We start from the raw sequence: 26,296 nt of genomic DNA, 5'->3' as shown, positions 1-26,296 counted from the left end.
GAACCATGTGAAAATATCAACAGTAATCCCTGAACAAGAATCTTTCCAAGCATTTGTTTTCAAAATAATCTCTCTGTAGTCCAGTTTTCTTTTGAAAAGCAATCCTTTTGTCTCTCATTTTTAAGTGCCACCGTCACCCTGAAGGCCCTGAATAAGTGTGTGGCTGACCCAATGCCTGGAGTAGGAGGAACATGAACTCTGCCCTCTTCCTCTGCTTGCGTGAGTCTCGCCATCTTCTCCCCAAGGCATCTCTTCAGCCACTTGGTGGCTGCATGCCTTTTGGGAAAGGTTGGTTCAAGTACAACTAGAGTGGCCACAGAGCCCCCATCTGGTCCTCCTCCAGCTGTGTCCTCTCCCTGGGGGAGGAGTCAGTGAGGTGAAGGGGATGCGCCCACCCAGAATCCACACACCATCTCCCAGACCACCCACTCTGGACCCTAGAATTTCCTTCCAGGGCTGTTTGAGCTTCCTCCCCAGGGCCATCCTCCCACGAGCAGATGGCATCAGCAAGGTCCACATGTTGCAGCCCCAGAGAAAGCCAAGCACAGGGGTCAGGTCAGAGCTGGCACATAGGCACTGGCATGTGCCAACGTGTGCGTGGAGCTCCTCATAGTAGAAGGAGTTAGAGGTAGAAGGAAAAGGGAGGTAGGCTATAGGCTGGGTGAAATTCCAGCCAGAACATGGAGAAGTCCAAGAATTCTAAATCTGAACCTGGCAATCCAAGTCGTCATGGCAGTGTATTTGTAAAAGTAGGAGACTTGATAAAGCTTTATTTAACATTTGAATATTTAGACATACGGTAAGTGGGCCTCCATTTGTACAATTGCCCTGGGTCCCACAGATTGATAAGGGCAGCTGATCAGAGCAAATTGGTATCATTCAGCTGCCTCTTCCACATGGACAGTCACTTCAGAAGGCCATTCAGTGAGATTCTTCATCAAATGCCACCCATTATCGGGTGCTCTCTCTTGAGCTCTTATTGCCAGAGGGCCCTAGGAGGCTGCCAGCCTGCAATAGGACAGTACATCAGGTTGCTCTCCCAGCTTGAGACCACAGTGTCCACAATTAATGGCAGACTGGCATGAATCTGAAAGTCCGAACCTACCAATAGGAGAGGATTCACCGTGGGGGACTGGGAAAGAGAAAAGTTTTCAGTTCCACCCCAGACCTAAAAACCCATTTCAAGGGCTGCTGTAATCAACTCCACTGTCAACGTGAAAGATATTCCAAAAAATATAGAGTGAAAAGAACAGTTGTCCAAGAATGGAGAGAGCACACAAATAATTTCCAAGTAGCGTTTATTAATTTCTAAGTGAAAGCGAAAGTTGCTCAGTCCTGTCTGACTCTTTGCAACCCCATGGACTGTATATATAGGCCATGGAATTTTCCGGGCCAGAATACTGGAGTGGGTAGCCTTTCCCTTCTCCAGGGGATCTTCCCAACCCTGGGATCGAACCCAGGTTTCTCTGCATACCAGCTGAGCCACAAGGGAAGCCCCTAATGTCTAAGTAGTGTTAGTTAATCGACTTACCTTCAACACATGACAGAGGTAAGTGAATGAATGAAAGTGTGTTGCTTCCAGCCTCTCAACTTCAGAAAACTCCAGTTCTTCCCTCTGCAGTTCTCAAATCCCTAAGGGACCCAAGACTATCTAACCTACAGTCTGAGAGGGCATCACTGACAACTGGAATGTTCAGTATTAGTAGAGCTGAATGCCTTTCTTATTATTTTAGATAAAAATTATACTTAGAAATAGTTCCTCTGTTGTCCTCTTCAATTCCAATGGTTAATCTGACCTACTTCACATTGGAGACCCTGCCATAGATGATGAATTCCAATTAGAGGAGTTAAAAGACTTAGAGCAGGTTATCTGCTGAAACAGATGCCAAGCAACCAAGGCTTCTCCAAATTAAAAGGAGAAAATTCGGTTAGACATTTTAGTTACCTCATTGGAGAGAAAGTTCAAGAATTTCACCTCCTGCTAATGAATATGGAGAAAGGGAACAGGGCCACAGCAGAACGAGGAATTACTGAGAAGTCAGAAGACCAGCACCTAGTTCAGCCTCTACCCAACCATGTGATTGCCTCAGTTTCCCCATTTGTAAAATCAGAGGGTCAGCCTTGATGCTTGCAAGTTGAAAAGCTTAGATATGCATCAAATTAAGGGCTGCAAGTTCAAATGATTGTAGGGGCCAAGGAGAAAAGATACATGAATGAAGAAGCCCAGGAGAGACAGCACAGGGCGTGGTGGAAACCATGGTGAATGGAAGAGAAAAACCACTAGTCAGCTCCATCAGCTGCCACCGTTTAGGCAGGAATAGAAGCCGATTATTGACAGATGTTCCAATTATTTGGGGAGGAACAGAAATCCAGATGTTAGAGAAGTTTTTCGTCTCATTCATGATGCCATCCAATTTTTAAAAACAATTTTTGGTAACACTGGGCACACAAAATCCACCCTGTTTTAGACACGGTCACACGGAACTACAATTCAACTTCACTGGCAGCATTGACTGGAAAGGCTTTATGTTGCCCTGTCCTCATGGCCTTAATGTTTACTTCTGCAAAAGATGTTTATTCGCCTGGGAAGTGGCTCCCTAACAGAAACATTTGTTTTAACTGTTGTGGCAAATCATCCATTTGCTAGGAGACCAAGAAGAACAGCCAAACTTTTTTCCCCTACAAGAGAGGCCAGCTTATAAAAGCATTTGCAGATTTGTTTGTTTGTCTCTGTAAGAGAGGCCAAAGTTGCCTTGGCATACAGTGATGCCCTCTTGTACAGTTGGGATGCAAGTTTATAACCTGGCACTGCAAATTCAGCACCTGATAAGGGAGACCTTGATAATCTTGGTAGAATTTACACTCAGTCTTACACACAACTGTCCATGTGAAGACCCATTCTTCTTCCTTCCTCATTCACTTGTCCATTCATTTATCTGAGCCTGCTTTGTGGCTGATATTGACCTATTTTTTATAATAAATATCAAGTTAATTTCTATCCTTGCTTCACACCATTTCATGCAAATGATCCCTGCCTAAATGCACATTTCAAAGGGGACTCGTTTTATTTGATCCTTCAATCTTAACTTTGCCCTCTAAGCATGCCAGAGATACCTAGAGCCTCAATTTTTAATATAACTGTACAAAAAATTATGGGAAAATAGAATCCAAATGATGGACTAGATTTTTTTATATAATCAGGCAGGAATTAATTTTTCAAAATAATTGTCTAGAGGTGATTCAGTTTCACATCCTCTTTAAATATGTATTTTTCAGTGTTCTATGGCTTGAAGGAACGATTTTAAATTAGTGTATAGAGTAGGCTCAGAATCATAAAATAAAAATGCTAGCAGTGAAGCTCTGTCATCTTGGTTGCAAAACTATTTTGTCTAAATGATATTCTGCCTTCCTGTTAAATCCACTTTCTTCCGCTCTCTTTCACTGTCTAAATAATTTTATCAGTGGAAAGACAGAGGATTGGGACTTCCCTGGTGGTCCAATGGTTAAGACTCTGCACTTCCACTGCAGGGGGCGTGGGTTCAATCCCTGGTTGGGGAACTAGGACCTCGCATGCTGTGCGGCTTGGGGGAAAAAAGAAAGATAAGAGGATTGTTTGAATAATTGCCACTTAGAGATGTCCTGGCTGGAGAAATTCTAAGATGGCTCCCATGATCTCTGCCCTGGTGTTAATGCCCTGTAGAATTCCATCCCCTGCAGGGGCGGGGGCCCTGTGACTTCCTCCAAGCCAGTAGAATTTGGCAAAGGTGATGGAACGTCTCTCCCTTAATTAGGTTACATTAAATGGCAAAGGTGAAGGGAGTTACTCCTATGATTTTATATATACACATATAATTTATATAAATGTAAATAGTATATTTTATTACATATATAAAACTTCACAGGAATTTTTATATAAAATATGTATATAAAGGTTTTACATGTGTGTGTGAGAGAGAACCCTGTTGCTAGCATGATCTAGAGGAGGGAGAGATTCTGGCCTTGAAGCAAACAGCTTTACCTCTGTGAGCTCTCCATGGTGAGTATGAACTCCCCAGAGTGAGTGCAAATGGTACTGACCCAGGTCCTTGCACTCTTTCCTCTATAGAAACTGTTAAGAGGCTGGGGCTTCCCTGGTGGCTCAGACGGTAAAGAATCTGCCTGCAGTGCAGGAGACCCGGGTTCGATCCCTGGGTGGGGAAGATTCCCTGGAGAAGGGAATGGATACCCACTCCCTTGCCTGGAGAATTCCATGGACAGAGAAGCCTGCTGGGCTCCAGCCCATGGGGTCGCAAAGAGTCAGACACAACTGAAGCGACTTAGCATGTGCAAGAGGCCAGATGAGAAATTCAGGAAGGCCTTATGCTGTAGCATGAGACAGGGAGAACTAGTAACAGGTACCCCTGCTGGGCCTGGCAGAAGGCTGGCTCGTCCCTTAAATAGGGTTAAGAGGGTGGAGCAGGTCAGTGGGTGGGGCCAGAGGCGTGGCTTAGGTGGCCCACCCCTTGCTGGCAGTGTGTGCAGGCACAGGTAGAACCCTGCTTTTGCTTCTGCCATCTCAGGAGTGGGGGTTCGTTGGTGGCCTTTTTTATCTTGTACATAATTTGCCCCAGTGGACAGAGGTATGGTTATTTTTAGCCCCTTTCAGTTCAGTTCAGTTCAGTTGCTCAGTCGTGTCCAACTCTTTGCGACCCCATGAATCGCAGCACGCCAGGCCTCCCTGTCCATCACCATCTCCCGAGTTCACTCAAACTCATGTCCATCGAGTCGGTGATGCCATCCAGCCATCTCATCCTCTGTCATCCCCCTTTCCTCCTGCCCCCAATCCCTCCCAGTATCAGAGTCTTTTCCAATGAGTCAACTCTTCGCATAAGGTGGCCAAAGTACTGGAGTTTCAGCTTTAGCATCGTTCCTTCCAAAGAACACCCAGGACTGATCTCCTTTAGAATGGACTGGTTGGATCTCCTTGCAGTCCAAGGGACTCTCAAGAGTCTTCTCCAACACCACAGTTCAAAAGCATCAATTTTTCAGTGCTCAGCTTTCTTCACAGTCCAACTCTCACATCCATACATGACTACTGGAAAAACCATAGCCTTGACTAGACGGACTTTTGTTGGCAAAGTAATGTCTCTGCTTTTCAATATGCTATCTAGGTTGGTCATAACTTTCCTTCCAAGGAGTAAGCGTCTTTTAATTTCATGGCTGCGGTCACCATCTGCGGTGATTTTGGAGCCCAAAAAATAAAGTCTGTCACTATTTCCACTGTTTCTCATCTATTTGCCATGAAGTGATGGGACCAGATGCCCTGATCTTAGTTTTCTGAATGTTGAGCTTTAAGCCAACATTTTCACTCTCCTCTTTCACTTTCATCAAGAGGCTTTTTAGTTCCTCTTCACTTTCTGCCATAAGGGTGGTGTCATCTGCATATCTGAGGTTATTGATATTTCTCCCTGCAATCTTGATTCCAGCTTGTGCTTCTTCCAGCCCAGTGTTTCTCATGATGTACTCTGCATATAAGTTAAATAAGCAGGGTGACAATATACAGCCTTGATGTATTCCTTTTCCTATTTGGAACCAGTCTGTTGCTCCATGTCCAGTTCTAACTGTTGCTTCCTGACCTGCAGATAGGTTTCTCAAGAGGCAGGTCAGGTGGTCTGGTATTCCCATCTGTTTCAGAATTTTCCACAGTTTATTGTGATCCACACAGTCAAAGGCTTTGGCATAGTCAATAAAGCAGAAATCGATGTTTTTCTGGAACTCTCTTGCTTTTTCGATGACCCAGCAGATGTTGGCAATTTGATCTCTGGTTCCTCTGCCTTTTCTAAAACCAGCTTGAACATCTGGAAGTTCACGGTTCACGTATTGCTGAAGCCTGGCTTGGAGAATTTTGAGCATTACTTTACTAGCGTGTGAAATGAATGCAGTTGTGTGGTAGTTTGAGCATTCTTTGGCATTGCTTTTCTTTGGGATTGGAATGAAAACTGACCTTTTCCAGTCCTGTGGCCACTGCTGAGTTTTCCAAATTTGCTGGCATATTGAGTTCAGCACTTTCACAGCATCATCTTTCAGGATTTGAAAGAGCTCAACTGGAATTCCATCACCTCCACTAGCTTTGTTCGTAGTGATGCTTTCTAAGGCCCACTTGACTTCACATTCCAGGATGTCTGGCTCTAGGTCAGTGATCACAGCATCGTGATTATCTGGGTGGTGAAGATCTTTTTTGTACAGTTCTTCTGTGTATTCTTGCCACCTCTTCTTAATATCTTCTGCTTGTGTTAGGTCCATACCATTTCTGTCCTTTATCGAGCCCATCTTTGCATGAAATGTTCCCTTGGTATCTCTAATTTTCTTGAAGAGATCGCTAGTCTTTTCCATTCTGTTGTTTTCCTCTATTTCTTTGCATTGATCGCTGAGGAAGGCTTTCTTATCTCTTCTTGCTAGTCTTTGGAACTCTGCATTCAGATGCTTATATCTTTCCTTTTCTCCTTTGCTTTTTGCTTCTCTTCTTTTCACAGCTATTTGTAAGGCCTCCCCAGACAGCCGTTTTGCTTTTTGCATTTCTTTTCCATGGGGATGGTCTTGATCCCTGTCTCCTGAACAATGGACAAACCTCCGTCCATAGTTCATCAGGCACTCTATCTATCAGATCTAGTCCCTTAAATCTATTTCTCACTTCCACTGTATAATCATAGGGGATTGATTTAGCCCCTTTAGTTTCTTTGTATTCTGTTGCTAGAGGAGATGTTTGTCCAGGTGCTAGCACTGCAGCAAAGAGTCCCAGGTCCTTGGTCTCAGCCTGTCTCATGAACTCTGTAGGATGGATGTGGTCTCTCCATGGTGAACTGAACCCCTTATGATGAGGACAATGTGGCAGGGAACTGCAGGTGGCCTCTGGGATCTGATAGTGGCCTCCAGTTGGTGGCCTTTAAAGAGCTGGGGCCTCAGTCATGCAACCACAGGGAAATGAATTGTGCCACAAACCTGAAGGAGGTTGGGAGTAAGTCCTTTCCCCAGTTGTTAAGCCTGTGGGTGAAAACGCTGCCTGGCTAGACCCTGACTGTGGCCCAGTGAGATGTGTAGAGGACTCAGTGAAACTGAACCCGGACTCCTGACCCACAGAAACGGAGCTAGTAAGTGTGTGTTGTTTTAAGCCATGTAGTTTGTGATAACTGGGGCTGTACAGCAATAGAAAACTAATAGAATTGATTTGCGAGGACTTTTGCAAATATTTCAAGTCAAAAAAACTTTAATGCTGAGAAAGACTAGTCCAACCCCTTCATTTTAGAGGAGCCCTGGAAATCAGAAATAGGGGCAGACACACAGCACGCAGTGATAAAACCAGGAATCCTACCTCCTGGGAAGTGGATTTTATCCGAAAATCTCATACCTAAAAATAGAACAAGGATAGCTAGCACTGTGTTATGTACCAAGTCTGTGCTATGTGATTTGCATAGATCATTTTACCCTAAAATAATTCCTTTTTGAAAAATGACCATTTTACAATTTGTTTTTAATTAATTGCTGGATCATATGGTAGTTCTATTTTTTTTTTAATTTTTTAAGGACCCAACATACTGTTTTCCATAGTGCTTGCACCAATTTACGTCATTTCCACTAAGAGTGCACGAGTGCACAATTTACTCACATCCTCGTCAACACTTGTTATTGCTTGTCTTTTTGATAATAGCCTTTCTGAAAAGTGTGAGGTGACAGCCCATTTGGTTTTGATTTGCGTCTCCCCGATGATGAGTGATGTTGAGCATTCTTTCGTGTGCCTTCTGGCCATCTGATATCTTCTTTGGAAAAATGTCTATTCCAATCTTCTGCCCATTTTTTAACCAAATTGTTTGATTTTTTGCTGTTGAGTTGTATGTATATGTGTGTTCTTTATATATTTTGGTTATTAGCACCTTATCGGATACATGATTTACAATCATGTTTCTTGCATCCGGTATGTTGCCATTTCAGTAGGGGTTCCAGTTTCATTCTTTTACATGTGGCTCTCCAGTTTTCCCAACACTATTTTATTAAAGAGAATATCCTTTCCCCATTGTATATTCTCGGCTTCTTTGTTGTAAATCAATTGATCATATACCCATGGATTTATTTCTGGGCTTTCTATCTGTTCTATTGATCTATGCCTAGTTGCTTTGGCTATGACTCCAATGGGCTTCTCTGATGGCTCTGTGGTAAAGAATCTGCCAGCTAACAGGAGACGCAGGTTTGATCCTTGGGTGGGGAAAAACTCCTGGAGAAGGAAATGACAAGCCACTCCAGTATTCTTACCTGGGAAATTCCATGGATTAGAGGACCCTGGCAGGCTGCAGTCCATGAGGTCATAAAATTGTCAGACATGATTTAGTGATTCAACAACAACAGCAATGACCTCTAGTACTGTTGGATAAAAGTGGCAAGAGTGGGCATCCTTGTCTTGTTCCTGATTTTAGAGAGATAGCTTTCACCTTTTCACCATTGAGTTTGATGCTAGCTGTGAGCTTATCATATATATCCTTTATCATATCACATCATTACATTTCCTCTATATCCACATTGTTGAGAGTTTTCTTTTGACCATAAATAGATGTTGAATTTTGAAAATGCTTTTTCTGCATCTACTGAGTGATCATATGATTTTTATCCTTGATTTTGTTAATGTGGTGTATCACATTGATTTGTGGATGTTAAACCATCTTTGGATCCTTGGAGTAAATCCCACTTGATCATGGTGTATGATGCTTTTAATTTATTGTTGAATTCAATTTGCTAATATTTTGTTAAAGATTTTGCAACTAAGTTTATCAGGAATATTGGCCTGTAATTTTCTTTTTCTTTTTTTGTACCATCCTTGTCTGGTTTTCTTATCAGGGTAATTCTGGACTCTTAAAATGTATTTAGGGGAGTTCTCTCCTCTTCTGTTTTTGGAAGAGTTTGAAAAGGATTGGTATTAATTCTTCTTTGACTGTTTAGTAGAATTCACCATCTGGTCCTCGACTTTTGTTTGTTCAGAGGTTTTTGATTACTGATCCAGTCTCCTTGCTAGTAATCAGTCTGTTCAGATTTTCCATTTCATCATGATTAAGTCTTGGTAGGTTGTATGTTTCTAGGAATTTATCCATTTCTTTTAGGTTGTCCAATGCATTGGCATGTAATTGTTCATAGTCATCTCCTATGATCTTTTGTGTTTCTGTGGTATCAGTTGTAACATTTTTCATTACTGATTTTATTTATTTGAGCCTTTTCTACCCATTCCAGTATTCTTGCCTGGAGAATTCCATGCACAGAGGAGGCTGGCGCTCTTTCTTGGTAATTCTACCTAAAGCTTTGTCAGTTTATCTTTTGTTTATTCTTTTTATCATACATAAATACTGTCACTCATATTATTTGTGACATCCCATAAATTACATTTCTCATACATATAGATTCACCTTCTTCTTAAATGCTGTCAAATATGAATACACCAGGGCACTTAGCCATTTCTCTTCAGTTGCCTTTTGCTTCCTTCTGCTTATTCTTATAAACAAGGTTTGATTAAATTTTTTTTGTACATGCTCACTGTAGACTACCTTAACCTGGGTCTCTAGTGAGGAGACAGATTATAGAATTCTTGGGTTATTCTTTACATTTTAATTAATATCTCCAAATTTTTCTCTTAAGTGGTCACACCAATTTGAACTTACAAGGGATATTACACAAGAGAAATCATGCACACGAAACTCAATAACCTATAGTCAAGCGTTGAATGTGGCAGAGACTGCTGTCACTCAGTATGTCTTCCTACCTTAGTAATAGAATACAACTGATCCTTGAACAACATGGGTTTGAACTGCAATGGGTCCCCTTATACATGGATTTTTTCCAATAAATAGCATATTACAGTACCATACAATCCGGTTGGTTGAATCTACAGATACGGACAACCCACTGTAAAGTTATACTTGGATTTTTGACTAGGTCAGCATGCCTAACCCTCACATTATTCAAAGGCCAACTGTATTTAGTTCGGCACTATCTATCTGCCTAAATAAAAATAAAATCCACATTTTCCAAACTCCCATGGAGCTAGACATAGTTATATCATTAAATTCTGGTCAATAGAATGTGAAGGAGGTGATGTGTTCAACTTCTGCGCAGATCCTTTAGGAGAAAAGAATGAGCCCTACGGCGCTTTCCCCTCTTCCTGCTGACTGGAATGCAGATGTGATTACTGGCACTAGAGCAGCCATCTTGGACTGTAAAATGGAAGCCACCTGTCAATGGCAGAGCAGAAAAAACAGAAGGACCCTGGGTCCCATGACGGTGGAGCTATCAAACCAGCCATCCACTGCCTACCCAGACTTTTAAGCAAGAGAAAGAGAAGCGTATTGAATAAAAGCCACTTTGGGGGAATGTCTTTCTGTCACAACAGCCAAAACAATGCAATTATTAAATTCTAAAAGAAAATTATCTGGTAAAAGAAGATTCCAACTGGGGGGATTATAAAAATATTATTTTACTTGATCTTCCCAGTAATTCTACAAGGAGGAAATTTTGTATATGGGTATTTAATTGCCATTACTGTTGTAGATTGTTAAGAACGTTTATAGTACAACTATTTTATTCCCCTTGAGACTTTTCTACACTGTTGGAGAGGGAAGGCCAAGGGATTCAGCTCCGTTGAAGGAACCAGGAAGAAATGTTGTCCAAACCAACTGGGGTTTTGGCAATGAATCTGCATTTGTTCACCAGTATAGCTTTTGTTTAGATTCCACTGTTTTGAAAAATTAAGTGGTTGAGTATTTTAAATTTTTTCCTAATCCGAGTGTAACAAATGACCTTTCCTCTCCTTAGGTCACTAAAAAGAATTTTCTTGTGTTTGTGGCTAATTCCTTCATGGCAGAGGCCCAAATAAGGGGACAGGGGGACACTTAGGTCAAAACTAAACATGAGATGAGAGCAGGATCCTGGATTTCCTGCGGCTCATTCCATTTTCAGTCATCCATACTGCTATACATGTGTTTGAGTGGTTTTTTGTGTACTGAATAAGCTGTACACAAATTCTAGGAAATAATTTTGAATTACTAAAGTTACAACTTACCAAACCTAGTTTCTCCCCCTTGGGTTTTTAAGTTTCCTTTTTCAAATCTATTGCTCTAAGAACAAAATAACAAAATTCAGCCAGTGTTTTTAAGGAAGTCATGGATTAATATTTGGTCCCACTTAAAACGTAACTAATTAAATGCCTTAAAACACTTGAAATTGCATTTCTAAATTTGATATCCTGGATTTTCTTTGCAAGTACTTTAACTGTTCAATATTTCTACTTCTCAGTCCATTTTTTTTTTTTTTTTCTTTAAAGAGAGAGTGACTCTATTTTATTCTTTATTTATTTATGGCCATGCCTGGTCTTCGTTGCTGTGCACAGGTTTTCCCTAGTTTCGGGGAGCAGGGGCTATTCTTCACTGCTGTGTGCAGACTTCTCATTGCAGTGGCTTCTCTTGTTGCAGAGCAAGGGCTCTCGAGCCCGGGCTCAGCAGCTGTGGCACACGGGCTTTGTTGTACCGTGGCATGTGGGATCGTCCCAGATCAGAGATCAAACCTCCCCAGCACTGGCAGGCAGATTCTTAAACACTGGACCACCAGAGAAGTTCTCAATCAGGTTTATAAATCTAATAGATAACACTTATACAGAAAACCTTAGATTCTCTTATGTGTTCTAAATGATTACAGATAAACTTAGTGCAACTTTGACTTACAAATTTCACATTTAAGCAGTGCTTCAATAACATTAAACATGATAATTAACAAGTCTGACCAACATCCTACTCTGATGGGTCCAAGTCACTTAAACATGAGTCTCGTAAAGTATGTAAACTGTTAAATATGAACAATTTCCTTCTTAACAAAAAATATTAATATGATGATTTTGACTTTGTTGAGTATTTCCACATTTATTTATGAACCTTAGTTAAAATATGCTTCCTGATAAAACTGCTTTCCCGTTTCAGCTATTTCTATAATTCACTCTAAATGTTCCTGGAGTTTGAAGATGAAGAACTAAAGAGCCTCTTGATGAAAGTGAAACAGGAGAATGACAAAGTTGGCTTAAAGCTCAACATTCAAAAAACTAAGATCATGGCATCTGGTCCCATCGGTTCATGGCAAATAGATGGGGAAACAATGGAAATAGTGACAGACTTTACTTTGGGGGTTCCAAAATCACTGCAGATGGTGACTGCAGCCATGAAATTAAAAGACGCTTATTCCTTGGAATAAAAGTTATGACCAACCTAGACAGCATATTAAAAAGCAGAGACATCACTTTGCCAACAAAGGTCCATCTAGTCAAAGCTATGGTAGTAGTCATGTATGGATGTGAGAGTTGGACTATAAAGAAAGCTGAGCACTGAAGAATTGATGCTTTTGAACTGTGGTGTTGGAGAAGACTCTTGAGAGTCACTTGGACAGCAAGGAGATCCAACCAGTCCATTCTAAAGGAAATCAGTCCTGAATATTCATTCGAAGGTCTGATGCTGAAGCCGAAACTCCAATACTCTGGCCACCTGATGTGAAGAACTGACTCATTTGAAAAGACCCTGATGCTGGGAAAGATTGAGGACAGGAGGAGAAGGGGATGACAGAAGATGAGATGGCAGGATGGCATCACCGACTCAATGGACATGAGTCTGAGTAAACTCTGGGAGCTGGTGATGGACATGGAGGCCTGGCGTGCTGCAGTCCATGGGGTCACCAAAAGTCAGACATGACTGAGCAACTGAACTGAACTGAACTGTTCTGGAGTTTAAAGATGCTTACCTTCTAGGGCAATTATTCCCCTCAAGTAGCTGAGATTGTTTCCAACTAGACTTCTTAACTTGGGGTGCATGGCAGAATTCAGGGGGGTCTGTAAACTTGGATGTTAAAAAAAGTATCTTTATATTCACCAACCTCTAACTGAAAATTAACACTCCCTTCAAATGTGAATGTGGCAACAAACCATAACAGATGAACAGGACCTCAACTCTGTTACCAGCAGGAAGTATGGGCATTTTCATATCATATTATGGTTGTTAACAAACATCTTGAAATATCTTCTATATTCAGCATTACTTCAAAATTATGAAAATTAAAGGCCTTCTCCTTTATTAATGTATTAGTAAAGGAACTCACATGACTATGTCACAATATTTTAATATTTTTATGGAGGTATGTGCTCAGTGGCTCAGTACTGTCCAACTCTTTGTGACCCCATGGGACTGTAGCCCGCCAGGCTCCTCTGTTCATGGAATTTTCCAGGCAAGAATACTGGAGTGGGTTGCCATTTCCTCCAGACCCAGGGATTGAACCCAAGTCTCATGCATCTCCTGCATGGGCAGATGGATACTTTACCGCTTTACCATGTCACCTCTTTGGGAACATTTTAAGGGTTTAATTGTATCATTTTTGATGTATAGATATATAGATAGAGATATACAGTGAAGTCATCAATACAATCCACAAACTGGACTTTTCTTTTATTGTTTGTTTGCCACATGGCATGCAGGGTCTTAGATCCCTGACTAGGGATTGATCTCATCCCCCTGCATTGGGAGTGCAGAATCTTAACCACTGGGCTGCCAAGGAACTCCCCCCACACTGGACTTTCTCATCATATCCTCGACAGTTTCTTTGAGCTCTTGTGTAATCCATCCTTCCTGCCACACCCATCCACAGGTGACCATTGCTTTGCTTTTTGTCACTGTATATTAGTTTGCCTTTTTGAGAATTTTATATAATTGGAATCATGCATTGAGTCCTTATGGAGTGAATGAGGGTCTGGCAGTTTCCTTCAGCATAATGATATTGATATTCATCTATGTTCTGTGTGTACATTTCTTTTATTGCTGAGTACTAGTCCACTCGGAGAAGGCAATGGCACCCCACTCCAGTACTCTTGCCTGGAAAATCCCACGGATGGAGGAGCCTGGTGGGCTGCAGTCCATGGGGTCGCTAAGAGTCGGACACGACTGAGCAACTTCACTTTCACTTTTCACTTTCATGCATTGGAGAAGGAAATGGCAACCCGCTCCAGTGTTCTTGCCTGGAGAATCCCAGGGACGGGGGAGCCTGGTGGGCTGCCGTCTATGGGGTCGCACAGAGTCGGACACGACTGAAGCGACTTAGCAGCAGCAGCAGCAGCAGTCCACTGCATGGATATACCACAATCTGTTTATTCATTTACCTGCTAATGAATAGTTTCACTGTTTCCAATTCTTAGCAATTACAAATAAACTTGCTATCAACATTCACATACAAATCTTTGTGTGGATTTGTGTTTTCCTTTCCCTTGGGTGTTAGATGGCTGGGTCACATGACTGGGAGATGTTTTACATTTTGAGAAACTGCAAAACAGTTTTCCAGAGTGGTTGTACCATTTTACATTCCTACTAGCCATGGATAAGAGTTTAGCTGCTCCATATCCTTGTCAGCACTTGGTATAGTCAGTCTTTTCAATTTTAGCCAACCTAATGACTACATAGTGGTATTTCATTATATTTTTTAATTTATGTTTCCATGATGATTGATGATGTTGAGCATCTATTTTTGTGCCTATTGGCTATTCATGTATCTTCTCTGAAGTGTTTGTTCAGAAGTTGTACCCATTTTTTAAATTGTTTTGGAAAAGTTATTGAGTTGTTCAAGTTCTTCATATATTGTTATATTTCCCTTATATTTTTATGTCTGTCTGATAGAAGTATTATATTTTTTCCATTCTGTAGCTTGCTCTTCATTTTCTCAGTTTTGTCTTTTGAAGAACAAAAGGTTTTATACTTTGATGTAGCTCAGTTTACTGATGTTCATGGTTGGTACTTTCAGTGCTCTAAGAAATGTTAGCCGACCTCAGAGTTGCAATGATTTTCTCCCTGTGTTGTCTTCTGGAAGATTTACGGTTCTAAGCTTTCCTTTTAGGGCTCTAATCCACTTTGGGTTACTTTTTTTTTTCCATTTTGGGTTAATTTTTGTGAACAATGTGAGGTAATCTTTTTCTTATCAGTAAGAAATAAGAAATTGTTTCTTATCATTATTCAGTTTTCTAGCACCCCATGTGCGTTATATGCATTTCTGTATATATACAAGCATTTTTCTGAGTAAATGTCCTTGGACTTCAGCAGACTGCCAAAGAGGTCCCTGGCAGATATTCTAGAGATTCCAGCAGAGTGAGAGATAAGGAACTGCAGACTTTCAGGGAAAATACTCTTGATGTGCTTGTAGGAATCCATCAAGTCAGCCCACCCAGTACGGGGCACCCTTTTTCAGCACAGTGATATTGCATAATAACCATAGATCTGACCCAGAGTGCTGACTGGGGTCTCGTCAGAGATGTGGATGGAATGCCCCAACCCACATCAGGAAGTGTTAGGTTGATGATTTTGTAATTTCAAGGAGGATTGCTCACAGCCCCTGGTCTACTCATGGAAGCTGTCACCGCCTCTTGTGTGATCACTTGATGGAGCTTCACATGTCTTTGTCCTCAGGACATATCCAAGTCGTTCTGTTTAGGCAGGGTGGCCATCTGTCCCAGTCTGCCTGGAGCAGTCCTGGTTTATGCTATAATTGATTTGATTTTTAAAAATCTTTTGGCCATGCTGCACAGTATGGGGGATCTTAGTTCTCCAGCCAGGGATCAAACCTGTGCCCCCTACATTGGCAGGTTGGAGTCTTAACCACTGGACCCACCAGGGAAGTCCTGATGTTTGCTTCTGTTTTTTTTAATTGAAACATAGTTGATTTACAATGTTGTGCTAGCTTCTGGTGTACAGCAGAGTGATTCAGTTATATATATTCTTTTTCATATTCTTTTCCACTGTGGTTTATTACAGGACATTGAATGTAGCTCCTCGTGCTACACAGTAGGACCTTGTCTATCCATCTTGCATATACTAGTTTGCATGTGCTAATCCCAAACATGCTTTATTACAAATAGTGCCCATTCCACTCTCTCCTGTCCCAGTATCAGAAAGCATTCTGATTTGTTCAAGTAGTTCTGTTAGTTTCTGTCTTACGGGCTCTGAGGATCATGAACCCAGCGAAGCACTTTGAAATCCATGGCTTCCGATCTTGACTCTGCAGAGCTCTGGATGCTTCTTCAAGACCCTTTACAAGTACCCACAGGAGAAAGGTGCAAGGCAGGCGGCTGGGATTTTTCAACTCTGATTTCCATATGGAGATTCTATGTACGCTTGTGTGGCTTGTGGGAACCTAGATCCCCAATCAGGGACTGAACCCCGGGCCCTCAGCAGCAAAAGCAAGGAGTCCTAACCACCGATTGCCATGCTTGTTTTTTTTTTTTCTTTTAAATTCATGTTAAAAACATGAAATGCTTCAAAGATTTGCACATCATCTTTGTCCAGGGGCCATGCTAATCTCTGTATCATTCCAATTTTAGAATACGTGCTACCAAAGCAAGCACAATATGCTTACTTTTGAGTTCAATAAAGTTTGAAAGCCACTCATATAATCGATTGCATTTTCCCCTTTGCATTGACTGCCAGGAAGCTCAGCATCTAATTCTCAGTCCGCCAACAAGAAGTGCTCAGAACCTCCTACCCTACATATTTATGCAAATCTCACCCTTGAGTGCCTTTTCTTTCCCTCTCCATGTTTCCCCTTCACCTGCTTTTCTTGTTTTCTCATTCTGCTGCCACATATATGTTTTTGCATGCAACCTCAAGTCCTTTTTGGAAAAAGTCAAGGTTTAAACGAATGCATTAAAACAAAAAAACGATGCTTTTTCTGTAGAGGAGATTTTTACAGATGGGAAAGGAATGTGATTAGAATAAGGCATGATTTGGCATGGTGAGTGCGTATGTGTTTGTAGGATATGTATATACACGTTGAAAGCCTTGTGAAGTTTTTGTTTTCAAAGTTAAGCTGGTCTTCTGGCTTCAGAGGACATTTATACTTGGAAGATTTTAGGGGAAAAAATACTTTACTCCAGGTTAGGCATGCCTGTGGTCTACACTCCAAAGAATCTGTGTTATGGTTAGCATTTTCAGATTTTGTCTGGGATTATTTTTCTGGTCATTATAAAATGAGGACAAATAGTTATCAAGAAGAAATCAAGGGAAAGAGGGACAGGAAAGAAGTGCTCCTGCATAGGAAGGGGGCTGGATTTTAAGTGATCTTGAGTAAGAAATGGGTGCCTTAAATCTTATCTGAGTTTCCATCTCATCTGCTGTGAATCTGTGATCAAGTCCTTTTTCTCCCAAACATGGGGATTCTCACCCTCCGCTGCACACTAGAATCACTGGGAACCTTAAAAAAATATGCTGATGCCTCAGTCCCTCCTCCAGAGAATCTGGTTTAATTGGTCTGGGGTGAGGCCTCAACATGGGGATTTCTAAAAGCTCCCCTGGAGATTCTAATGTGCAAGCCAGGGTTGAGAACCACTGCCCTAAGAGAAGGAAAAACATAAAATTAATAAGCACCTGCCTCCTGTTTCTGTCTCTGGGGGCCATAGGGTGTGGCTTCGATTTATGAGATAATGGGCCAGATTCTAGTGAAAGAGTTGAGAAGGCGAAGGCGGGTAGGAATAGATTAACCCTTTGTATTCCATTGAGTACTCTTGGTTAATAAGTGTTCATCACCATTTTGCCCACCATTTGCAAGAAGGAACACATTTCACATCCTGACCCAGTATACACACACACACACACACACACAGTCTTACTCTGCATGCAGTTCACTTGATATTTTCTATTCCCGTCTACTCCATTCTTTTACTTTAGAAAAAAAAAAAGGCTGCTTACTGCCACTATTTAAACAACATTCTAGGACTTCCCTGGCGGTCCAGTGATCAAGATTCTGCCTTGCAATGCAGGGGACGTGGGTCTGATCCCGGGTCAGGAACTAAGATCCCACGTGCAACTACAGAGCCCAAGCACCACAACTAGAGAATCCACAAAGAAAGCTCCCGCATAATGCAACTAAGACCCAGTGCAGCCAAATAAACAAATATCTTTAAAAAATAAATTAAACAACATTCTATGAAGGCTTGTGGACCCAGATAAATTAAACACCTCTGGAGAGCATTAAGATGCTCAGTCTATTATGACTTAGAACTTTTTGCAAAGATGCTATGGGAAGCAAAGTTTGTACAGTAATATCAATATATATAGAACAATGCTCGTGCCCAACTACAGTCACAGGTTCAGGAACATGATCTCAGTGAATCATCCCAATAATAATGTAAGATGGGTACTGTTTTCTCCAGGGCTTCCCTGATGGCTAATTTGGTAAAGAATCTACCTGCAATGTAGGAGACCCAGGTTTGATCTCTGGGTGGGGAAGATCCCCTGGAGAAGGAAATGGCAACCCACTCCAGTATTCTTGCCTGAAAAATCCCCTGGACAGAGCAGCCTGATGGGCTACAGTCCATGGCATCGCAAAGAGTAGGACACATGTAAGTCACCATCTCCATTTTAGACATGAGAAAGTCTAGGCCAAATACACATATACATCCTGCAGCTAGAAAGCAGGAGAGTTAACTTCATCCAGAAACAGGAAATCTAACCTCAGCCATGTCACTGGAGGAGAATAACCGTGTTCACTGAATATTAATAGATTCGCATGCCTGAATTTTGGGGAGCAGAAAAGGGATGGAGTAAGTTTTGACCAGAGGTGGCTCCTGGTAGAGCAGGGCCCGCTGCTTATACAACTTGAGGGCCTTTTACTTAAGAAAAAGAATACGAAATTATGAGTCTGAAATTAGGTACGAAATTTCTTTGAATTAAGAAATCACAACAGGGGCTTCCCTGGTGACTCAGTGGTACAGAATCCACCTGCAAATGAAGGAGACATGGGTTCGATCCCGGATCTGGAAGGATCCCACATGCTGCAGAGGAACTAAACCTGTGTGTCACAACTATTGAGCCTGTGCTCTAGAGCCTGGGAGCCACAGCCACGGAAGTCTGCATGGCCTAAAGCTCGTGGTCTGCAACAGGAGAAGCCACCGCAATGAGAAGCCTGCACACCTCAGCTAGAGAGTAACCCCTGCTCGCCACAACTAGAGAAAAGTCTGTGCAGCAGCAAAGGCCCAGCAGAGCCAAAAATAAAATAAATAAAATTATTAAAAAAAAAAAAGAAATCACGACAGGCATATTTTAAGAAGCTGAAGAATTCCACCAACATCACAAATTCCCAACTCCTCTTCCCTTCCGCTGGATCTCTGAGATGCCAGTGGCCACTCCCATACACCCTATTCAAGGTCAAGTGCTCCAGGGGGAATCAGAGTGGAGAGAGATGGTGGGCTCTGCCGCTTGCCACTAACAAAAGCAAACAACTTTCGTAAATTTCACATGAACAGGTGACCCATGAATAGATTTCTAGGTCCCTGTCAGGGCCTTACAAAGAGGCATAGCAAGTAAGGGACCCAAGGGTTAAGTTTCACTGTCTTCCCAGTAACCCCACAGGTGGAGTTACAGGCTTTATATCTTGAGAGCAAGCGCTTTGAAGTCAGCTTGATCTGAACTTCAACCCTGACTCAGACATTTTCTGCCTTCTCTTTGAGCTTAGATGATCATTTGTAAAACAGGCATGCTAGGGGCTTCCTTGGTGGGTTCAGTGGTTAAGTCTCCAAGTTCCCAATGCAGGGGGCCGCAGTACCATCCCTGATCAGGGAACTAGATCCCACATGCTGCAACGAAGATTGAAGATCCTTTGTGCCACAACTAAGACCCAGGGAAGCCAAATTAAAAATTTTTTTTAAAAATTAAAGAATAGGCATGCTAGCAGCATCTACCTTCTGGTCTCTTTGGGGGATCAGAGGAGACAAGGAAATGTCCTGCAAACTGGATGGATGTAGGGAGGCCAGATATAGCAAATAAAAATATGGACATCCAGTTAAATTGAAATTTCAGAGAAAAGTGAATACATTTTTAGTAAAAGTATGTGTCACCTATTGCAGAGGACATACTTATACTAAAAGTTAGTTCTGTTTTTCTATAATTCACATTTATCTGGGCATCCTGATCCCAGAAAAATATGATTGCTTGAGCTTAACAAATGGCAGTGGTTGACATTGCTTTCAGATTGAAGCAGCCTGGGTGCTTATAAAGGGCTTCCTGAACATTAGAAAGTGGGTGAGAGGAAGAAAAAATGCTGTACAGGCTCTGTTCATGACAGTTTATTATGGGGAAGATTGAAAGAGGAGAGGATGAAGTGGGGTGCCTTCATTTAAGGGTATGTGTGGAGGGCATTATACCAGACTTTAGGTAAGCCAGTTAAGTTCTTGGGACCTCGGTTCCTCCTACATGTAAAACAGGTCAAAGGAGATCCTCCAACTCTCCTCCCACAGATATCTTCAGAAATGACATTTTCTCATCATACGGACGTCACCTCCTCAGGGAGGTCTTCCCTGACTACTCCAGCCAAGATTCCTGTTCCCTTGCCCCAGCACATACTTCCCCTCCGCCATAATAATTATAATTTTCTGAAATTGACTTGATTCTTTACTTGATTGTTTGTTTACGGTCTCCCAGTTAAGTTCCGGGAAGGAACAAAACTAGTCTGACTTGTTCTAGCTGAATCTCCCAAGAGCTGTACCTGGCACATAGATGGTCCACAGATGTGGAATGAATGAAGAGGTGGCTGAATGAGTGAATGCAGTGTCACCCTTGAGGTCCCTTCCAAGCAGTCTTTCTCTTCTGGGGGGGCCGCGCCTGGGTTGCCGAAAGAGGAGGTGTGGGTGTCGGTGGGTGGGGAGGAGGCTGAGACCTCGCCTCCTCTAGGACCGGCTGGAGCGAGCGCGTCCGGCTGGGCGGCAGGCGCCGAGGGCTGCGCCGAGGCAGCTGCAGGGCCGGAGCCCCGCGCCCCGCGTTCAGCCGCCGGGGGTGTGCGCGCCCGCGGAGCCCGGCGCCGCGCCTCGGCGCCCCCACGCGCCCACGTCGCGGCGCGGGGACCCGGGCGGGGGCAGAGGGAGGGCCCGGCCGAGGGAGGGGAAGGGGCCGGTCCTCCCCGCGCAGGCAGCGGCCGCGGCAGCCCAGGAGGCGGAGGCAGTGGCGGCAGCAGAGGCAGCAACGTGCCCGCCGCAGTCAGCCCGGCCGCGTCCGACCCGCGCCCGCCTGGTCGCCGGCACCGCGCCGCGCCCGGGCGCCCTCTCCACTGCGCGCGGTGAGTACCGCCCGCGGCGCCCAGCCCGGGCCTGCCTGCGGGGATTCGCTGGTGTTGACCCGGACCCCCTGGCCTGGAGCCTCTCTCTCGCACTCGGCCAGCCGGGGCCTCCGCAGCTGTCGGGGCCCTCGAGGGCGCACCGGCAGGGTCGCGGCGTCCGGGGCTCCCAGGGTGTCTCAGGCACACGGCAGCGGGGAGAGCGCGCAGATCTAGGGAAAGCCGGTCCCGGGGCCTCAGTTTCCCCTTTCGCCCGGAAGGCCACGACCCTGAAGTGTGCGCTCCAGCGCGGGACAAGTGCATGACGCTCAGACTCGCCGGGGTCCTCCGCATTTGGTTCGTTTTATGGCCCGGGTGGTTAGCGATGAGCGGCGATCCGCTTATCGGACCCAGAGACGCCTGGAGCCGGGAGCCAAGCTCACGCCCTCGGGCGCTGGTAATGGGGTAACGGAGCAAATGGCTGGAATCCCAGGGATGGGGCTGGAATGGCCCCCTGAACCTTTTTCTAGCTGTATCTCTTAAAAAAAAAAAAAAAATCCATCTGCGCTCGGCCAGCTATGGTCCAGCTCTCCGGGCTTTGTACCGGAACCGGCGTCCGGGCGCTAGCTGAAGGTGGAGCTGAAACTTAGAAAACTTTACATCAGAAGGATGTTTAGAAGGAAGCGAGAGTTTGCTGTAATGGGACAAAGCGGAGAATGGAATGGGGTTGTTGCTTTTTTTTTTTTTTTTTTAGAGAGCAGCCTGGGGTTTAAACGGCCGTGATGGCTCTTAAATCTATCTCCTGTCCCCAAACAAATAGGTTATACAATTAAGAAATGTTAGGAAAGCTTGACCGGGAAAAACTTTCGCATCCCCAAATCCTCAATACGCGAAATTCTCAGCTGCGTGAAAGGGAAGCGCTTTGACGGTTTAAGGTTCCTACTTTCCTTTAGCGAAGCTTCGAAGCTTCACTGGGGCTAAGAGTTGACAGCATGCACGCTTGCTCTTTAAAAAGCAAGACTGATGCTGCGACTTTATGGATAACTTTTTTCTTTTCTTCCCCCGAAATGCAACGTAATCTTTCGAATTACTTTTTTAAAAATAACCTTGAGGTATATATAAATCACCCCTGGTGGAGGTACCTTTTAATTACGGGGCGCAGTGGAATGAGTGAGCATCGGAGCTGGGTGTTGTGGGCAAGGCAGAGGCAAGGTAGAATGATTTACAAACATCAAGTGAGAATCTGAGTGCTGAATTAGGTTTGAGTTAGGGCGCTCCCTTCCAAAGGAAATTATAACCAGCGGACAATTGTATTTCAAGCCGAATCTGTTCATTTCGCGAGCCCTTTCCTGCTTGAGTGAAATTTCTACTTCTAGTCTGAGCTAGTAGCCGCCTTACCAGCCTATGGTCCTTTGGGGGGCGGCGGGGTGGAGGAGGGGAGTTGGAGGCGGAGAGGAGAACCTCCTTTTTAAAATAATGATTGTGAAAAAATCTTCAGGCAAGATTTTTTTTTTTTTTTGCCCAAGAAAGTTTCGTTTTTTTCCCCCACCTTTCTCTCCCCATCACTTTAAGCCCCTTAAACTTTATACTTCCTTGCATTTAGACATACTCAGACTAGGAAAACTTAATTAGTAATTTATGTAACAAATGCCGACAGTATGAATCTTACTTTAGACTAAGCATAAACTCCTGTTTGTATCCCAAATCTCCTTGCCTTTTGAGGAAATTCTAAATTTTGCAGTTTCGACCTATGTGGCTAGATCTGAAGGGACCTGACCTTTTAAAAAAGCACTTCATGTGTCCCATACCTAGTTAGTCACTCCAGTCTTGTAACTGTAGGTTCACAATATGATAAACTATTTTACCTTAAAGGTCTCAGCATTTTTCCTGTCTTGAAAATAGCTCATCTATTGAGTATAGTGACTGTATGTATGAGAATATTCTATAAACACATACATCTTTCCTAATATGAAATAGCTAAAGACAATACAACAAAATGTTATTATCCCAATACTTTGAGATTTAGAAAAACAGATGTTTTCAGCCCTGGTGTTTTAGAATCTTCTTTTCATGCCTTTTGTGTTGTATTAAACACATCATAAAGAAATATGATTTGTTGACTTGTTATAGGATTACCATTTGGCAAAAACACCCAAGACACGCTGTTTCAAATACGCAGTATTACTTCTGCTTTAAATTGCATGTAAAAGATCGCAAGCCTTGTTCCAGACGGATAAATTGATAAAATGCTAGCTGCTGTTGGGAGAGCAAAAGAGTCCTCCACACACACACTCACACAAAAGACCAAAAACAAAATAAATGCTTTGTGGTGCAGCTGAGTACATTTTGAATTAGGTTGAGCGAGCTACTGAGATCCTGGGCAGCTTGGGGAAAAGTATCCACAATTCAGGCACGTCCACTTTAAGACGTTTTTGGTTCCCCCAGGACAAGATGACTCCTTTCCCACAAAGAAGAAACCGTTTCCTTATTTTTTCAGTTACTTTTCCAAAGATAACTTGTGTCAGGCGCAGGAGACCAGAGTTATGCAGAAAGCCAACCGTAACCAGCTCCAAAAAACGAGGACTCATTCTTACTCCTTCCACCAGATGTTTTTTAGGTGTCCTCAGCTGGAATGCCCAGTTTGAAACTAATTAGGCCAGCAATAAACTCCTTGTATAATAAAATCGCAGGCCGTTATGCTGCATAAGTGGGGTTCCCGGCAGCTCATGACAGATGCCTCTCTCTGCAGAAAGAGCCCATGGCTGTCAAGAAAAAATGAAGGAAGTGGGAATATCTTGTTTGGATTTTTTTTTTTTGCCTGGCCCTCAATATCCAAGCACACCACACACGGTGCCTTCTTTTCTCCAAGGAGGTGGGTTGTATCCGGGGTTGAGTTTTGTCTTTGAGGACAGGCCTCCTTAGCATAAAAATGCTCAGGGAAGAAGGAAAACCATAAGTATTAGGCAGTGGCCACAGGTCTGAGGTGTAGTGATGAGTGTTGGAGTGTGTGTGTGTGTGTGTGTGTGTGTGTGTGTGTGTGTGTGTGTACGCGCATGCGCATGGAGACTGGGTCAGAAGGCTTTCTCTCCACTAGGCACAGATAAAATGCAGGGTTCTTTGGCCTGACGTCAATTCCTTCCAGGAGAGGATAACTTTTTCCCCTTAAAGATTTTTTTACTTCTTTCTCCTGATGTAGTTTCTCCTTATCTGCAGGGTGGGGTTGTGGCGGGGGAGAGTTGGTTTGCGGAGATGAAGTGGCTGGTTATTCAGTTACCTCCGAAGGCTGAACCTTCTGCCTCTTGCCAAGATTGAGTTTTGTTGGTGGAAGGAAACTTTTTTTCCAAGCTAGCTGCTCTGAAAAAGAAGTCGGTGGACTCGGCTCAAAAGGAATCCCTTTACAGAGAATTAACCCCAGAGCTGAGAAGACACGGCCTGTTGACAGAAAACACACATATCCACTCACTCCCCGCCCCACAACGCCTCCCTCACTCCCCACCTTCCTCTCTGACCCCCAACCCCCTATATCATAACAGCTTTCCGAAGGGCCCACTTTTTGTCCCCCTGCCATTTGTGGCTGTTCAAAAGTCCCAAACATACAAAACAAAAAGAAGGCTCTGGTAGGGAAGCAATTAGCGAGAATTCGCCAGAGACAATGCTTCATTTTCCTATTTGAAGATCGTAACTGGCCTAATGGTGTTTAACTAACACCTCTTCTAATCCGAGGATAAACCCCCTCAGTCAGGTGACAAATACTTGAAATGACTGTCTTAGTTAGACCCACTGTCTTGCTGGAAATGAATCGGAGGGGCCAGAACTAGTTCTTTGTTGCGTGTGATTTAGAATCAATTCCAAGATACGAGAGTGCCGGCCAGGTGGATGGAGGGGAAAAGGACGAAGAAAGCCATAGGCTTTACATTTTATTTTTTTGGCTGCTTTTTTTCTTTCTTTTGCTCCCTTGGTATCGATCGCTTTGTCATTTCTCTCTGCTTAATTTCTGTCCTTGTATTAATAGTGATGATGAAAATAACCGAGCATTTGTATGCCAGGCCTGAAGTCAACTCTTGACATGTATTTTTCAGGATGGCTCTGACAACATTTTGAGTTAGGTATGGTTACTATTATTAATTTTCCCAACTTCGTTAACAAAGAAACGGAGTCACAAGTCAAATGTCTGACAAAGCTGAAGGGCGCGTGGGCCAGAATCTAGGCCTTTAGCCTTCTACTGACGGGGCTGTGAAAACCTTGCCTCCGAGAATATTTCTGCTCTCGTTTCCCTTTGAAAAGAGATGCTGAATTTGGATCATTTTAAATGCCCTGAGCACAATGATTTTCTGATTGTGCCCTGATGTTTTTTTGCCACTGTCCTAAATGATAGAAAAAGCACACTAAGTGTTTGGAAAACACAAATCTGGGCCTTGGTGAACCATGATATTTAGCAGGTTGTATATGGTCTATAAAGGAAAAAAAAAAGTTTATTTACAAGGACTAATTTGATTTGTTCCTTCAATACTATAACGCTATGCATTTCAGTTCCTAAAAAGAGTCAATAAATTTACCGGCAGTGGCAAGGCCCGAAAACATTACGGTAGGCTGTCCAAATCCAGTTTACTGGAAGGTGCTGGATCGCTATGGGTGGGTTGTTGTTTGGAGGTTGAAATACAAACATTTGGAGTTCGAAGAATAATTTGGAACAGGTGGTCCCAAGAGTCAGGTAACCAGAGCGATTTATCTTTGCCACTTTGAAGGTTAAGGGAGGCTTGGCGGTTGCCTGAATCTGGGACAGGCAGCCTGAGGGTCAGGCAAGGGCTGAGAGGGCCCCCACTTTGGGATGGAGCCTGGAGGGATGGATGAAGGGGTCTCTGCACATAGACCCAGGTCTGTAGAAAGCAGGACTTTGTCTTGCGTGTCATCGCCCATCTGGTGATACTAGTTAGGGTGCAGCAGTGACTGCTTATATGTTTTTGCAAAGGCTGCCTCTGCTCTCAGATATACATACACAGAAATTTACAACAGGAGCTCAGAGGAACAGGCAGTCAAGGAAGCAGGTTTACTTCTCACCAGTTTTGAGAATGTGCACATGCCAATTGTCTTTGCCTAATAATGCCTATTTAAACTTGAACGAAAGATTTGAAAGAGGCTAGAAATGATTTTCTCTCTTAGTATCCGTAGTATTGTGTCAATAACATGAAAACAGATG

General features: G+C 43.2%; 1 protein-coding gene, 1 long non-coding RNA gene and 1 other non-coding gene across 5 annotated transcripts in view; 1 reads left to right on the top strand and 2 right to left on the bottom strand.

Moving 5' to 3' along the window:
- Positions 1-20,684, bottom strand: part of LOC138990397 (uncharacterized) — a 45,760-nt gene extending 25,076 nt beyond the window's left edge. Inside the window, exon 1 of the long non-coding RNA XR_011466465.1 lies at positions 20,557-20,684. This is a non-coding gene — a long non-coding RNA (uncharacterized lncRNA). The remainder of the gene's footprint in view (positions 1-20,556) is intronic.
- LOC138990593 (U6 spliceosomal RNA) lies at positions 16,320-16,423 on the bottom strand. Its single transcript, XR_011466720.1, has one exon. It is a non-coding gene; the product is annotated as a U6 spliceosomal RNA (small nuclear RNA).
- The window catches only part of EYA2 (EYA transcriptional coactivator and phosphatase 2), a 266,855-nt gene continuing 261,148 nt past the window's right edge, over positions 20,590-26,296 (top strand). For 2 of the 3 annotated variants that reach the window (XR_011466464.1, XM_070381086.1), the window contains exon 1: positions 20,880-21,123. The gene's annotated coding sequence lies outside the window, so the exon portion shown is untranslated. Of the gene's footprint in view, positions 20,633-20,879; positions 21,124-26,296 lie in introns of those variants that run through there. The other variant, XM_070381088.1, reaches the window with a different exon arrangement.

The sequence above is a fragment of the Bos mutus genome, chromosome 13, assembly GCF_027580195.1.
Source record: "Bos mutus isolate GX-2022 chromosome 13, NWIPB_WYAK_1.1, whole genome shotgun sequence".
Classification (NCBI taxonomy): Eukaryota; Metazoa; Chordata; class Mammalia; order Artiodactyla; family Bovidae; genus Bos; species Bos mutus.
The sequence above is the reverse complement of the archived record's forward strand: the minus strand, read 5'-3'. Positions and strand labels throughout refer to the sequence as shown.